This window comes from Suncus etruscus, chromosome 1, assembly GCF_024139225.1.
Source record: "Suncus etruscus isolate mSunEtr1 chromosome 1, mSunEtr1.pri.cur, whole genome shotgun sequence".
In the NCBI taxonomy this organism is placed as follows: Eukaryota; Metazoa; Chordata; class Mammalia; order Eulipotyphla; family Soricidae; genus Suncus; species Suncus etruscus.
Window position 1 is genome coordinate 141,224,779 of NC_064848.1, and position 12,676 is coordinate 141,237,454.

The following is a 12,676-nucleotide window of genomic DNA, read 5'->3' on the forward strand; positions in this document are numbered from 1 at the left end:
TATTGTTTAGGGTGATTAACCCATTGCATATCCACTTCAATTTTACTCAAGATAAAAAAGTATGGAAACAGCACATCAACAGATGATTGGGTATAGAAGGTGTGATATAGGGGTTTGAGTGTTATTACAGCAAGTAAGGCATTTGACTTGCATGTAGCTAACACAGGTTCTTTTCCTTGCACCCCATATGATCTACTGATCATAGCTAGGTGCACAGAGCCAGGAGTAAGCTTCTCCAGGTATTGCTGTAAAAACACATACAAAAAAGAGATATGATATAGACATACACAAGGAAATGACGTCTAACCTTAGAAAAGAAGTAAATTCTGTAATAAAATTAATGGACATGCAGGATTAGGACTAGGACTCTCCAGTATGTTTAGAACAGAACTCTACAAAACATGGGACTTTTCAAGTAGTTTTGAATTGAGGTCCATCAAAGCTATACAGACTTATAAAAAACATTTACTATTCCCTCACATACCTAAAAACTTAAAGTTAGAGGTTTTAACCTGAATCAGAACTGCCACTAAACATTATCTTTCTCTTAGAGAAACTTATCTCTAAGGCAGGGTAAACATCTAGTTATCAGAGCATATGGTTAGATTTAAATCACGTTTTCTCACACGAGTCTCCCTCTCTCTCTCTCTTTCTCTTTCTTTCTATCTCTCTCTCTCTTTCTCCCCTCAGACCCCTTTCATTTCTTAACTCAAGATCTATATCACCATTTTACCTTACTGACCTTGGGATTGATGTGTCTGTGAAGATTCCCCCGTGTGTATGTAATTAAATTTGTCTTTTTCTCCTACTGTTCACTTGATTATTCAATCAGCCAGAAAGGAACCCAGAGTGGGTGGGGGGAATTTCCCTTTCTTCCAGACAAGGCCATTATACAAAGTGAGAAAGTTAGCAGAGATGAACACAGTATTATTTACATGTGGCATTTAAGAAAGCTGGTTTTATGAAAACAGAGAGTGGAATGGTTCTTAGCAGGGGAATTGGAGTGATGTTAAAGGAGACAAATCTGAAGCTAATAGAGAATTAAGTACTGGGGATGTAATAAAGCACAACATAGTGATTATAGTCAACAATATTGTAGTATAAAGTTGCTAAGAAACTAAATCATAATTGTTTTTTCTTTTTTTTCTTTCTCTTTTCCTTTTTTTTGGTTTTTGGGCCACACCCAGCAGTGCTCAGGAGTTACTCCTGGCTGTCTGCTCAGAAATAGCTCCTGGCAGGCTCGGGGGACCATATGGGACACCAGGATTCAAACCAACCACCTTTGGTCCTGGATCGGCTGCTTGCAAGGCAAACGCCACTGTGCTATCTCTCCAGGCCCATAATTGTTTTTTCTAAAAAAAAGAAATTATAATCATGGGACTTGATAATGGTGTTAGGTAGCACTGTGTTAACATGCTCCAACATATAAATATATCAAATGAACACTTTGTACATTTCAACATTTATGCAATATTAACTATAAATTCTATCGCAAAGAAAAAAGCAAAAATACATGGTAAAGAAATTAAGATAAAATTTAAGAAATAAAAGTTGATGAATAAATCAAAATTAAAATTTATATCGAAACATGGTGGCATATGTAAATAGAAGAATTTAGTTAGTTACATCACAATGTTCCTTGTGAAATGCTACCACCTTTGTATTAGGAGTGCCTTTAGGACAAAACAGGATGAGATAACAGCAAGAAAGAATTACTTTTCTATTATTGTCATTTTTATATAGCATGTTTAAAGCTGATTTTCAGTTCATAATTATCCCAGCTTCACTGGATTCAAAATGGTGGTTTGCCATATTTTTATTATAAAGCAGTGTTAGCACCAGACTATGAAAACAAAACTGCTTCCATATCTCATGAAGGGATATATGTACCCATAAAGAAAACCAATCTCATGGGTCCATGTGACTGATTTGGTGCAACTTCAAAGTCAGAGATATCAAGGAGATGATTATGAAAGTAGCAATATAGTTTGCAAAAGAAGAGAAGGTTTGAAGAGAATATTTTAGGTAGCTTATATAAAATTATCAAATTAAGATGAAAGAAAGAAAAAATAAAAGGAAAATAATTAAAAAGAAAGCTAAGATAACCAATTATTTATCTTAACTCAATCATATCTTAAGAGTTCAGATACAGCCTATGAGGGTCAACCTAAGAATAGAACACTAATGTCTGTCTTTATGTGGGCATTAGTTGGTAGAAAGAGGACTCCTCTCTGAATGCCAAATCTAAATTGTAAACAAGCCATGCCCAAATTGTATATAGCCCCTCATATATTACCCTTTTTCCCCCCTTCAAAAATTCTTCTAGCCTCTCATTTCCAAATCCTGACCCATTATCCTTCCTCATTTAACCCTCTTTACCCTCAGTTATTAGCCCAGGAGGTACCGGGACCAACCTCCTGCTCCAACAAACCACCACCAAGCTCCCAAACCGAAAGGACATCCCCCAGCCCCACATCGCATGCCTTGGCAAGAAATTACAACCAACACACCTGCTGATTCATGCTTCCTGGCCCTCCTCCTCACCCTCCTAATCATGGACAGTTGCATGCCACTGACTCAGCCCCAGAAGGACCCCAGTCCAAGGACACTTTCCTCATGAGTACAATAATTTCACAAACTCAACAAGACACAATGTATGATGAAAAAGTTACTCCACTCACCACAAGAACATCTCAAAAGACTCAATGGGGAAGCATACTTTTCCTTTATGTGCTTAATACCTCTATAATATTTCCTAGTCTGTTTATTCCCAAAAGAAAGTCAGCCTCATAAACAGCATTTTTGCTTTAATGCCTTTTTAAAAATGTATTTTTATTTTTTCTTCTATTATATATCTATATTGATATAGAAATAATTTTTTTCTTTTCTCTCTTTCTTTCTACAACCTCACCTGTTTTGGTTCTGCCTGGTATAAAAACCTACAAGAAAAGTCTTGTCTGGGATAAAAGTTCAGATCAAAACCAGGGCACAGAGATTGTGCAGACTATCATTCTTACTTCCAAATCCACCAGCAATATAATATATTACCATCTCCTTTTGCATGGGCACTCTAAATAAATGGAAATATTATGCACAAAACAAGCTCTTATCTACTAGGGATAAGAACCCATATTTATTAAAAATGCAGGGTAGCCTCCCACCATAAGCATGTGTCATGTAAACCCAACTTAGACTCCATGTGATTGGACAGCGACTATCCAACCCAGAACCTGGGATCCCAGACGTGGAACCAACACAGGCCCCAGCAACAGTACCAGGAACCAAACTCCTTCAGGTGAAGCTCAGAATGCCGTCCTGGCACCAACTTGCACCAGTTTTAACATGACATCCTAACTTGAGGAAACCACAACAACTTGAGCTAAGAGAGGATTGCCCCATCTCAGCACTTAATGGTATGATGCAACCAGGAGACATGTCATCCTTTGCCTTATGCAAAAACCAAAATTGCTATCTACAGAAGACTGACTTTGACAAATATCCGCTGGACAGAACCTATCAATGAGGAAGTTCCTATCCTAGGCTTCGGCCTAGGATTTGTACAAAAACCAAGATCACTAATTCCAGAGGTCTAACTTTGACAACTGCGACTGAGCAGAACTTTAGGAACTATATTGAAAGACTATACCCTAGGCTCTGTTCTAGGTTCTGAACAAAAATCAAGACCACTAATTACAGAAGACTGATCACAACAGAGATGGAACAGAACTCCTAGAAACATAATGAACAACTCCTAGCCTTCTCTCTATGACCTACACAAATAACAAGATCTCTAGCTACTGAAGTGGGATATCATCACCCACATCTGACTGGAAAGTTTCCTGGTACCATAAAAAGACCTTGGGGTGTGCAAGTGAGTGAGCATGGAGCAGGTAGTTGTTCCCATAGCAGTAAGGTTCAAGGGCAGAGAAACCCTGTATTTCTTAGACCAAGGGAATTCCCGCTGTAATTTTCCCTATATTTACCATGTCTATGCAAAAAAAAAAAAAAGAAGAAGAAGAAAAAAATACAACTTTTTTTTAAAGAAGTTGCTGGTCTCTTTGTTTTCTCTCTTTTTTTTCTTTCTTTCTTTTTTATTTATTTTTTTTTCTTTTTCCATAGCTGATGGTTTTGGGTTTTGGTTTATTATGTGTTTATTCTTTTTGTAATCTTGTTTATACTCCCTTATTGTTTTTTGTTTCTGGTTGGTCTTGTTTTACTACCTTTTTCCTCTTTTTTCCCTTCCTTCTTCTAAATGGATATTTATAACACCTAGATGGACTCCTCCTAGTTTTTCTCTTTTTTTTGTTTGCCTTTTTTTTCCTTCTTCCCCCAGATGGTACCAAGGCCAGAAGGTTGAATGTTCATTTGGTGAAAATAAAAACTGATCAGACATGAATACCAAATCTAAAGTCAACGACAACAGAATCAATACCCAATCTACAAGATGTGGGATGCATGCTGGGAACAGGGGTGGAGGGAGGACAACACTGGTGGTGGGAATGCCCCTCACTTATTGTCACTATGTGCCTCAAATTTTACTGTGAGAGAATTGGAATTCACTTCGACCACAACAAAATTAAAAAAAAAAAAAGCTAAGAAAAATTCTTTGGGAAAGTGAGGAATTCCTTTCTAACTCAATCTTGATAAATTGACTTTCTAAAGAAACTAGAAGCATTTTTATCAGTGAGGAAATGCCAATGTCCAATCACTTCAGAGGCATTAAGGTAGCTACTTTGAAAGTCTAATGAATTCCACTTGTAAACTCACTCTTTCTCTTATAGATAAGTCCAGCATGTGGGTAATCAGGGAGAAGTTTTGAGTTTTGCTCATGTTTTGAGTTCTTATTGAGAAGGGACTGACTTACCTCTAAAATCTGGTACAAGGCAAGGCTGCCCTCTCTCACCACTCCTATTCAACATAGTGCTGGAAGTTATTGCCATAGCGATTAGGCAAGGCAAATATATCAAGGATATCCAGATAGAAAAGGAAGAAGTTAAGCTCTCACTGTTTGCAGATGACATGATACTATACTTAGAAAACCCCAAAGACTACCCAAAAGCTTCTAGAAACAATATATTTATATAGCAAAGTGGCAGGCTACAAAATTAACATGCAAAAATCAAGAGGCCTTTTTCTTTTTTTCTTTTTTTTGTTTTTTGTTTTTGGGCCACACCTGGCAGTGCTCAGGGGTTACTCCTGACTGTCTGCTCAGAATAGCTCCTGGCAGGCACGGGGGACCATATGGGACACCAAGATTCGAACCAAGCACCTTTGGTCCTGGATCGGCTGTTTGCAAGGCAAACGCCGCTGTGCTATCTCTCCGGGCCCGAGGCCTTTTTCTACACAAATAATGATAGAGAAGAAATGGACATAAAAAAAAAAACCTAAAAACAATCTCACTCACATTAGTTTCTCACAAACTGAAAAACCTTGGAGTCAACTTAATTAAAGATGTGAAGGACCTATACAAAGAAAACTACAAAACTACAAAAACAAGAAATAAAAGAGGAACAAAAAAATGGAGACACATACCATGCTCATGAATTGGCAGGATTAACCCCTTAAAATGCCAATACTCCCCAAAGCATTATATAGATTTAATGCAATCCTTCTAAAGATACCCATGACATTCTTCAAAGTGGATCAGACACTCCTGAAATTCATTTGGAACAATAAACACCCACAAATAGCTAAAGCAACCCTTGGGAAAAGAAATATGGGAGGCATCAGTTTCCCCAATTTTAAATTGCATTACAAAGCAATAGTTATTTAAACAGCATGGTATTGGAATAAGACAGACCCTCAGATCAGTGGAATAGAGTTTAGTATTCGAAGAATGTTCCCTAGACATACAATCAATTAATCTTTGATAAAGAGGCAAGAAATGCAAAATGGAACAAGGAAAGCCCTTTCAACAAGTGGTGTTGGGAAAATAGTCAGCCACATGCAAAAAACTGAACTCAGACTTCTAACTAATACCATGCACAAAGGTCAAATCTAAATGGATTAAAGACCTTGGTATTAATAGAGACTGGCACACATCACAAAGAACAAAAACAATAAGTACTGGTGAGAATGTGGAGAGAAAGAAACTCTTATTCACTGTTGGTGGAAATGCCATTTAGTCCAGCCTTTATGAAAAACAATATGAAGATATCTCACAAAATTGAAAATTGAGCTCCCATATGATTCAGCTATATCACTCCTAGGGATATACCCTAGGAACACAAAAATACAATTCAAAAATTCTTTCCTCACACCTGTATTCATTGCAGTGCTATTTACAATAGCCAGACTCTGGAAACAACCAAAATGCTCTTTCAATAGATGAATAGCTAAAGAAAATGTGTGTATATATACACAATGAAATATTATGCAGCCATCAGGAGAGATGAAGTCATGATATTTTCCTCTACATGGATGGACATGGAAAAACTATTATGCTAAGTGAAATAAGTCAGAGGAAGAGATAAACACAGAATAGTCTCACTCATATATGGGTTTTAAGAAAAAAAGACATTATTGTGATAATGCCCAGAGACAATAGAAATAAGATTTGAAAGGACCAACTTACAAAATGAAGCTTACCACAAAGAGTGATGAGTGCAGTGAGAGAACAACACAAACAACTATCATGACAGTCTTAATGAGTGAGAAAAGTAGAATGCCTGTCTTGAATACAGGCAGGAATGGGGACAGAGGAAGGTGGGAGGCATTGGTGGTGGGAATGTAGCACTGTTAAAGGGGGGGGTGCACTGTTTATGACTGGAACCCAACAACAATCAGGCTTGTAAAATCATGGTGCTTAAATGAAGATATTATTTTTTTAAAAAAGAGAAGAGGCTGAATTTTGCAACTTAGGCTTCAAGTAGTTCTTAATAAATACCTTGGATAAATCTTAGGAACACTGTGGCTCTGTTTTTACACATAATTGCATCTAAAGAGGTACAGATAAACCTTAGTCAATTTAACAATATGTAATACTTTGCATGCATCTCATAGACTATCAAAGAGAATATAATTCTGCATTAACTGATACCCTGAGAAGAGAAGAAAAATATGAAAAGAAGAAAATAATAAGAGAGAACAAAGAAGAGGAGAAAAGAAAAAGGAGGAGAAGAAAGAAGAAGAAGAAGAAGAAGAAGAAGAAGAAGAAGAAGAAGAAGAAGAAGAAGAAGAAGAAGAAGAAGAGGTGAGGAGAAGGACAAGGAAAAAGAAAAGGGAAGAAGAGGGGCCGGCGAGGTGGCGCTAGAGGCAAGGTGTCTGCCTTGCAAGCCCTAGCCAAGGAAGGACTGCGGTTTGATCCCCTGGCGTCCCATATGGTCCCCCCAAGCCAGGGGCAATTTCTGAGCACTTAGCCAGGAGTAACCCCTGAGCATCAAAAGGGTGTGGCCAAAAAAACAAAATTAAAAAAAGAAAGAAGAGAAGGAGGAGAAGGAGAAGAGGAAGAGAAAGAGGAGAAGAGAAGAAAAGAGGAGGAGGGAGGGGGAGAAGAAGAAGGAGGTGGAGGAAGTGGAGAAGGAGGTCGAGGAAGTGAAAAAGGAGGAGAAAGTGAAAGAGGAGGAGGAGAAGAAGGAGAAGGAGGAGGAGAAGGAGGAGGAGAAGAAGAAGAAGAAGAAGAAGAAGAAGAAGAAGAAGATGAAGATGAAGAAGAAGATGAAGAAGAAGACGAAGAAGAAAAGAAGAAGATGAAGAAAAAGAAGAAGATGAAGAAGAAGACGAAGAAGAAAAGAAGAAGAAGATGAAGAAAAAGAAGAAGATGAAGAAGATGAAGAAGAAGAAAAAGAAGAAGATGAAGAAGAAGATGAAGAAGAAAACGAAGAAGAAAAGAAGAAGAAAAGAAGAAGAAGAAGAAGAAGAAGAAGAAGAAGAAGAAGAAGAAGAAGAAGAAGAAGAAGAAGAAGAAGAAGAAGAAGAAGAAGAAGAAGAAGAAGAAGAAAGAAGAAATAATGTTTGGTGGAAAGGGCAGGGGGGAGGCAATATGTACTGGTAAAGTGTATTTTGCATTGCATGACTAAACTTCAATCATGAATAACTTTGTAAATGTGTTAAAGAAAAGAAAATATGTGTATACCTCCAAAATATCAGCTCAACTTACTCTACAAATGAAATATTAAAGTATCAAATTTATCAAAATTCTACTATGAAAAGAACATAGATTTCAGACCAGAAAATCCCACTATCTGTGGTCGATATATGTGGAACTCATCAAGCTAGATTCAACCTTAGGGACTGAGGTGGGAGAAGAGCAGAGGCAGCATTTTAACAAACCTCTAGGTTTGTATGTCTCCCTTCCCCACTGTCTTGCTAAGGCAAGTTTCTTCATGATCTCACTGTCTTTCTAGCACCTATGTAATGTTATCTATATTTTACTAAACACTCATTTCAATGAGTCCACTATCAAAAGAGGTCGATGACAAAGAACAATGTTGACTCCCAGTTTACCAGGACAGAAATTGGCATCAGGCAACAGAGCACAAAGATGGAGAACATGACTTGAGTAAAATATAGCTAGATTAACGCCTTAGTTTTTCACCCACTAGTTAGGAATACTTGGGAATTAACTTTATCTCAGTATCCTATGTAAAATGAAAATAAAAGTAGCAGTTTCCTATGTTGCTGTGTGTGTGACAAATGAATGATAGTATGTTGTTATAAGGTTTTTAGCAGTCTTAATGTAATAGGCATTCAGTATCTGTTAGCTAATTGAAGGGTATAGAAGGTACTTTAAAATTGTATTTAAAACCTTAACTCCTAACTATCTAAAAGTACTTCTTTACAGATAATTCTAACTTGCTGATATTAAACCAAAGTTATAATGCACAGAACAAGAACACATGAAATAAAACATTATTTTGCCAGGATTCTGAAGACTGCCACCCACCAGAAAAGTAATACCAATATGTTAATTGTTAGTAAAGATTGTTCATCTTATGTATCTATGAATATGTTATGAATCAAATACAGAGCACGTCTTTCATGTTATAACTAAAAAAAAAAAAAAAAGAACAACACCAGTACTGGCATAAATGTGGAGAGAAAGGAATTTTCATTCACTGCTGATGGAAATATCAACTGGACCAGCAATTTTGGAAAACAATTCGGGTATTCTTCAAAAGACTCTACCAAAAAGCTTCTTGAAACAATAGATTCATGTAGCAAAGTGGCAGGCTACAAAATTAACATGCAAAAATCAATGGCCTTCTTATACACCAATAATGATAGAGAAGAAATGGATATCAAAAAAATCCCATTTACATTAGTGCCACACAAACTCAAATATCTTGGAGTCAAAGATGTGAAGGACTTATACAAAAAACCTACAAAACCCTGCTTCAAGAAATAAAAGAGGATAAGTGGAAATGGAGGCATATACCCTGCTCGAGAAGCCACTCTTAAAAGCTACCAACTTCTTGACTTTCCTGATTGGCTTGGTGTATTATTTCTTTTTTTTTAATTGTGGGCAAAGTGAGTTACAAATCTTTCACAGTAATATTTAAGGCACATAATAGGAATGAATGAGGGGCATTCCCACCACCAGTGTTGTCCTCCCTCCACTCCTGTTCCCATCCTGCATCCCTTTTGCCCCTCTTCTACCCCCCATAATGCTAGTGCAGCTGTTCCCTTCATACAGCTTGATGTAGATTGGGTATCATTTCTGTTGTCATTGACTTTGGATTTTATGTTCAAGTCTGTTCATTTTTTATTTCCTTGGTATATTATTTCTTCACTGCTACCCTGGTTTTTCAGACTTGACTATGTGGTGGGGTTTAGAAATATGGTGCCTGGGGTGACATCACAATTTTTATTTTAAATTTTTATTTTAAATTCTGGAACTGGAACTGGAAGAGTTTGAAGAGAGAAGTGCAATGGTGCAATAGAGAGAATAGAAAACTTGGGAAAGAACAGGGAGAGGTCATCAGTCCCACCTTCTGCAGAAATTCATAAGTACTCTGTTGCATGGACACCAGAATGGCCTGGACTGTGGAGAACTGGTGACCAGGCATAGCTGATAGCTCCACGCTTGCCCCTAAAAGCTGTTCTCATGACTTAAGGTCCCCCCTAAGCTCAGACAACCCGCAGAGAGGACAAAGAATTTGGAAAGCACAAAATCTGCTCGCTTGGATGGACTCAAATGTTTGGCCCAGCTGGGGTTATCTATGTTGTGGGAAGACACCATGAGTTTCCCCCATTTATACATAGTATGAGCATGCTATTCACACGCTCTTACTACTCTGACCTTGCTGACTGACTGTTTGGCACCTCCATTTCCCAGTTTTGGGGTATCTTCTCTTGGGGTTTTAGAACACCAGAGTTACTTGGCACTTTCTAAGTGTTTGGCTACTATCTGGGTGAGTATGAACAAAATTACTAAAAAATAAAATTATTGTTTTAGCAATATTCTCCAAAACATCTCAATTCTCTTTTGAATTCTCTGATCTTGTCTTCTCCCTCCTTGAGGTCCGACAGTTCTGGGCCCTTTCAGATGTTTTGAGTCAGCCCCTCTCTGGGCTCCAGAGTACCCCATTCTCTAGACAGGAGAGTTGCTATATCTAGCTATGGATCTTCTCACTTACAGCCTGCCTCCACATGCCTGTTTTTTCCTGGCCTTCACCCATAAGGAGAGTGGCTTGGAGGGATGGTGGCAATGATGTCAGCAGCTAGTAGACAAGGGTCCCCTGAGTGATTCTCCATAATTATAAGTACTAGCTCAAAAGAGAGAAGTGGAGGGTGTCTGAACAGCAGTTTTATCCTGTGACTTTTGCTTGTATGTCTGCGAGGGATTTTAGTGCATATATTCCTAGCACTTGCTTAAATAGGAAGCATAAAATAGCAACAAGCAAGGTTGATGCCATGGGACTGTTGGCTGGTGAAACAGGAGAGGGGAGACTGAGGAGCTCAGAGGAAAGTTCTCTGAAACTTGCTCTAGTCCTTGGCTGAAGCCCTTCTTCCTGATACCATCTCCAGTGCCCTGCTTTCCACAGCCTGCTGGGCTGCTGCCGTGATTGAACACTGAACCTAATGAAAAAACAAACACAAGGAAGATCCTATGTGGTTTTCTTTTTCCCCCCCGAGTGTGATATTTTTATTTATTATTATTTTTTAAAATCTTTAAATTTCTTTATTCAAACACCATGTGTTTTTCTGATCACCAGAAACAGAAGTTCTAACCTCCTGGTCTGTCCCAACTGTTGTCAAGTCTTGAGCTCTGGTGTGGTTGGGCCAGGAGAGCAAAGGTCATCTGCCTGACCAATCACTTCTGGCTTTCTCAGATGGGACAGGGCCTTCTTTTTCTATTTGTGACTTGTCTATCTGCCAAGATGCAATTCACATCTCAACTCCTCTGAAAAGCCTTTACTCACTGTTGCTCCAGCCGTGGTGGTTCTCTGGAATTGCACTTTTACTGCTCAATTTATTTAGCAATTCATCCAAAGTGTCTACAGCATTCCTTTCTGCCATCATCAAAGTGCAGTGAAGTCATTTGTTTATTTCTCACCTCCCAGTGGGTAGGGTTAGTTGTTCTAAGCTCTGTAGGCCCAGGCCTTATATGGTCTAGAATTCCACCCTGCTCAGAACTCTCAAGAACTTCTATTGAGTGTGAGGGACAGTGAAGGCAGACTGTCTGTGGCAGTGCCTCTTCTGATATCCCTTTCCTCCTAATAATAGGGATCTTTAGTACATCTAGGCACAAGATGACTTTTTAGGGCTCCAAAGGACAGTCTTCTTGGAGTGTTTCCTAGGCTGGCAGCAGAGGTGGAACTGGCCTAAATAAGGCAATCCTTGAAATCCTAACTCTAACTTTTGCACCTTGTCCTGCTCTCCCACATATCCTGTGACAAGGGATAGCCCTAACTACCACCCACCCTGACCCTAGTCCTGCAAATTCCCTTGCATATAATTATCTATGATTAGAAAGTTGGCTTTAATTTCTACTTCATTCTACACCTCCCTTTATTCATCCCCACCTGTATGTGCAGGCTGTTATCTTAGTTCCAGAAGGAAAAGCCAGTCTCTCAGTGAAATTGTGTGGAAAGTGATTCTAGTCTAAGAGTATTTTATTTTTAAAAAAAAATAAGCCAGTTTTAGATAATATTTTCAGGAGCACCATGTGAACCAGTAACGCTCTCAGTATGGTGGTTGAGAGACACTGATGCAATGGAGGGATGTAGTCTGAGTTCAGTAGAGGAGCACATTCTCAGTTTAGGAGGTGTATGGCATATTCTGGTGGATCAGATCCCATTCTGATGGAGTCAAGGGTCCTATCCTGATGGAACAGAGGAATACATCCTTATGGAAGATAGGGTCCATCATAATAGGGTAGTTTCATCCTGATGCAGTAGAAGAATCCATTCTAATTAATTAGAGAGGATCATCCTAATAGAGTAGAGGAATCCATCCTACTGGAATACATGGTCTCATCCTTGTGAAGTATAGGGATCCATCTTGATAGGGTAGATACATCTGATACAGTTGAAGGATACATGCATGAGGTAGTAGTGGATACCCAGGTTTGAATCCATGGAAGAATGCCATTGTGCTTGCCTCATATTTAGCATTCTGAGACCAGCAGATTGATCACTACCCCTGGCCTTTGGAGAAAGGTGGGCTGAGGATCATTAAAGACAACAGCCTTTCTCCTTCCATTTCCATGTGGCCAACTGTTTCCCTTCTCTGG

General features: G+C 38.6%; 1 pseudogene; it reads right to left on the reverse strand.

Moving 5' to 3' along the window:
- LOC126020410 (glucose-6-phosphate 1-dehydrogenase-like) overlaps positions 1–11,460 on the reverse strand; it is a 52,614-nt pseudogene extending 41,154 nt beyond the window's left edge.
- Positions 11,461–12,676: the final 1,216 nt, after the last annotated feature.